General features: G+C 37.1%; 1 protein-coding gene and 1 pseudogene across 2 annotated transcripts in view; both read right to left on the minus strand.

Moving 5' to 3' along the window:
- LOC108297137 (zinc finger protein 429-like) overlaps positions 1-4,787 on the minus strand; it is a 68,574-nt gene that overhangs the window by 48,775 nt on the left and 15,012 nt on the right. The gene's annotated exons all lie outside the window — the stretch shown is intronic.
- The window catches only part of LOC108297136, a 47,269-nt pseudogene that overhangs the window by 27,396 nt on the left and 15,086 nt on the right, over positions 1-4,787 (minus strand). The window contains exons 2-3 of the transcript XR_005198531.1: positions 4,534-4,660; positions 3,953-4,051 (exon numbers count right to left, since the gene is read on the minus strand). The product of XR_005198531.1 is annotated as a zinc finger protein 85-like (transcript). The remainder of the gene's footprint in view (positions 1-3,952; positions 4,052-4,533; positions 4,661-4,787) is intronic.

Raw genomic sequence — 4,787 nt, forward strand, 5'->3', positions numbered from 1 at the left:
TCTGTCTCAAAAAAGAAAAATAAATAAAATAAAATAAAATAAAAAATAAAATAAAATAAAAAATAAAATAAAAAAATAAAGAAAGAACGTGTCTAGATAAAAATATTTGACTGTGTACTCATGGAATCATTGGCTGTCAAAGTATGGCAGTAAAATTTCAGAGAAAATGCAGTATAAGCATAAATAGAATACTGTAATAAGAAATATTTTATAGTCACTTAAAATAAACCAGAGATAAATTTTGCTTTAAATATATGCTATTCTTAAACAAAATGAAACTGCCACCATCCAACTTTAGAAGCAAATAGCCTTACATTGATAAATAAAACACACACACACACACACACAGACATAGAAGAAAATGATTAGAGCCTCTGATATATAAAACATATATTTGGAAATAAATTGTTATTAGTTAGATACAGGCTGAAGAAAGTGGGTGAAAATCCTACAATTCCTTTTTGCCTGCAGCAAAATTAAATTTATAACTATTTTAGTAAATATGGAGTGCCTACTAATTATCTAATTTACTTCAGGCATAGCATGTAAATTCTAGCATATTGTCCAAAATATCTATTTCAAAAATTACAGACAAGTTTGAAATGAAAAATAGAAAGTAAAAATGTATAGGAGTAACATCAGCAAGACAAAAAAAATAAAAGGTACCCTACTTTCTTATGCCCCAACAGCAAGAAAATTTGTCAACTATCCCTGACAAAAATGCCTTTATGAGAGAACTAGGCACCATGGCTCACCCATGTAATGACAGCTACATGGCACACTGAGGTTGAAGAATTGCTTCAGGCTAGGATTTCAAGACCAGACTAGGCCGAATGTCATGGCTCATGCCTGTAATTCCAGCCCTCTAGAGGGTTGAGGTAGGCAGATCACTTAAGGTCAGAAGGTCCAGAACAGCTTATCTTACATGGCAAAATCATGTCTCTACTAAAAATCCAAAAATTAGCCATGTGTGGTGGTGTGTGCCTGTAATTCTGGCTACTTCAGAAGCGGACCACAATAATCACTTGAACCCAGGAGAAGATGGCAGTAAGTCAAGATCACATGACTACACTAAAGCCTGTGTGAGAGAGACTCAGTGTTAAAAAAAAAAAAAAAAAAAGACTAGCCTGGGCTCTGTAGCAAGACCCCCCTCTCTAAAATAAATACCTTTAAGAGGGCTTTGAAATCCACAGAGAGATTTGTAAAACTGCTAAAGCTCAGGATTGAGGAGTGTCCTTTTCCGATGTCAGGCCCTTGTTCAGATGGCAAAGTACAGGTACTCTGTTCTTGACTAAAGACCAAAGAAATGGCCCGCCCAACTTGGTTCCACAGAGAATTCGGAACTTATTTTGTGATCATCCCAAACTGCTCCTAGTCACATTCTGAAAGAGGCCCTGCCCTTCCAGAGGCCTAGAGGAAGACACCCATTTACAGACACGCAGGCAGGCCTGCAGGCCTTGGCCTTTACTGTGGTCCTCGAAGCAGTATAATGACTCGGTTCCAGCTCTCTGAGCCACAGTTCATGACCAGTTCTGCCTACACAGAAACCCATGCAGTGGCATGGGAAAATGCTCTCTGGTACTCAAAGCCATACTCATCCACATCCTGCTATAAGCCCTGCCATTAGCAGACCCGACTGCATAAACCTGCCTTGCTGTCTGCTCTACATAGAGAAGTCCTGAAGGATATTCAGTCTGTCCAAAAATATAAAAATTGTGTACTTACAACTACACAAGCCTCTTATAACCAACCAAGGAAAGGTGGACCCTAGTGCAGACCCAGCAGCCTTGTGACCAAGCTACGGTTCCTCTCCACGGCAAACCCAGAGGGCATCCCATCACCCTGGGGGTCCAGAAAAAGATCTTTACCTTCTGAAACCATTCCTAAAAACTTGAAGAAGTGTTGGCTCATTCAAATTCAAACACACCAATACCAAACATTATTGTGCCCGTTGTTAATGATTCTATTTTAATATAGCACTGAAAATATGTGGCAGAAGAATTCATAAAAAAAAAATTTGTTAAAGCCATTGCAATTGAAGACAAAGAAGCAAAAGCTGCTGATTATAGATCATATAATCTTACATATAGAAAACCATGTTCATACATTAAAGCCTGTCTAAACTAATACACTCAGTAAATTAGCAAAATATAAAATTAACACACAACTCTAAATTGTGGACCCATACATGTAAAACAAACTATCTGATAAAATAAAGAAAACAATCTTAATTCAAATAGCATCAAAATAATAAATTTTGAGAACAAATTTAACCAAAGACGTAAAATATCTTTACACTGAAAAATATAAGATACAATTGAGAGAAACTAGAGAAGACACAAATACATTTTAAAATATATTATGTCTTTTGATTGAAAGAATAAATATTGTTAAAGTGACATGTTATATAAATTAACCTATAGATTCAATAAACTTCCTATGAAAATTCTAGTGGCAGCCAGGTGCAGTGGCTCACACATGTAATCCCAACACTTTGGGAGGCCAAAGCAAAGGGATTACCTGAGGTCAGGAGTTCATGAGCAGACTGACCAACATGGAGAAACCCCATTAAAAAAAAAAATATGTATAATAAAAATACAAAATTAGCCAGATATGCTGGCACATGCCTGTAATCCTAGCTACTCAGGAGGCTCAACAGGAGAATAGCTTGAACCCAGGAGGCAGAGGTTATGGTGAGCTGAGATTGAGCCATTGCACTCCAGCGTGGGCAACAAGAGCGAAACTCCATCTCAAAACCAATCAACAAACAAATTCTAGTGATTTTTTTTACCATAATGAAAAACACGATTCTAAAACGTACATAAAACTACAATAAATTTTGAATAGCCAAAGCAATCTTGAGGTAAAAGAACAAAGTATAAGGATATCATACTTTATAATTTCAAACTATATTTCAAGACTGCGGTAATATAAACAAAATGGAACGTGCAAAAAAAAATGAACAAAAAGAAAAAGAAAAAAAAGGCCAGTGCAGTGGCTCATGCCTGTAATCCCAGCACTTTGGGAGGCTGAGGCGGGCAGATCACAAGGTCAAGAGATTGAGACCATGGTGAAACCCTGTCTTATTAAAAAAATTAATTAATTAAAAAAAAAAAGAATAAAAATCTCATCAATGGAATAGAAACCACTACTCACACATTTCAAACATGATGCAAATCTAGAATTAAAAAAATTGTTTAACATAGTGTTCCTCAAAATAATGCAGGTATTTGTGTGTCGCCCAAAACTATGAAAAGGCAGTCAGACTGTGCAGTCTCTCATAGGCCATGAAGAGGACTTTGGCTCTAACTGTAAACTTGAAGATCACCGAAGGAAAAGCAGAATCCTCAGAGCATTTAAAAGCATAAGACAGAAGATGCTGCAATGTGAGTGCAAACAAACAAACAAACAAATTCAGGCTTCCCAGAAACTATTTTCTTTGAAACACAGCTTCCCAAATCAGTTTTTTTTTTAGACAGAGTTTTTTGCTCTTGTTGTTCAGGCTGGAGTGCAATGGCACTATCTAAGCTCATCACAACCTCTGTTTCCCGGGTTCATGCAATTCTCCTGCCTCGGCATCCTGAGTAGCTGAATTTACAAGCATGTGCAACCACGCCTGGCTACGTTTGTATTTGTAGGAGAGACGGAGTTTCTCCATGTTGGTCAGGCTGATCTCAAACTCCTGACCTAACGTGGTTTGCCGTCCTCGGCCTCTCAAAGTAAAGGGATTACAATTGTGAGCAGTCCAAAAATACAAAAATTATGTAGTTACAACTATACAAGCCTCTTATAACCAACCAAGGAAAGATGGACCCTAGTGAAGAGCCTGTAGCCTTCTAACTAAGCTACAACTTGGGGGTCATGCCTGGCCCCAAAATAACATTTTAAGGAAAGACTTTCTCTTTGACCTTCATCTATGTTGTCTGTGGTATTCATTTTCACTCTCACCTACCTGGGGGCTTGGCCACCATGATCTCCTGGCTCTTCCTACTCCAGACCTCTTTTTCTTGCTCCAAACAAATGATCAGGTCTGGCTTACAGACAGCAATTCCTGTTTCATTAAAAATAAATAACATAAATCCTGCTCATATTCTCCAATGACCAACTCAATAATGTGCTCGGCTACTAAATCAGACCCAATATACTAGTTTATAACAGACTTTTCCAAATATCTACAAAATACTTTTGATTTGTAGGTTCTTAATTTTACCACCCAGGACTATTGAAACAAAACTTGGTGTTGTCAATTAGATTTTAAAGTGTGGGCAAAAATACTTTATGCCACTAAATTTGTGGAATTACCACTAATCTAGACTGAAGGATTTAGATCGGCTCAGAAATGTGGACAGTTAAGGTCAAAATGAAACATCTTGGAGAAATTCTCTTCTACATGGATTAATATCTAAGAATTTCTTGAAAACAGGGATCTGAAACTAATTTATGCAAAGCATAGTTCACCAAAAAGTATTCCAGAAAGGAAAGAAATAAAATCTTTAGAATATATTAAGAATTGTGTATTGAAGTTTTCCTCACCCAGGAAGACCAGGTTTCTGTAGTTCTCTAACATCACATTTCTATATAAATTCCGCTGTGCAGTGTCCAGGCATTGCCACTCCTCCAGAGAGAATTCTATGGCCACATCCCTGAATGTCAGTGGTCCCTGAAAAATACACACACACACACACACACACACACACACACACACACACACAATTACTAAGTGGTCATAGAAAGCATTTTTAATTTGAGTCAAGGTGAAATGAGAGAGTAAAGAGAATTGTTTCTGA

The sequence above is a fragment of the Cebus imitator genome, unplaced genomic scaffold (genome assembly GCF_001604975.1).
Source record: "Cebus imitator isolate Cc_AM_T3 unplaced genomic scaffold, Cebus_imitator-1.0 Scaffold775, whole genome shotgun sequence".
Lineage (NCBI taxonomy): Eukaryota > Metazoa > Chordata > Mammalia > Primates > Cebidae > Cebus > Cebus imitator.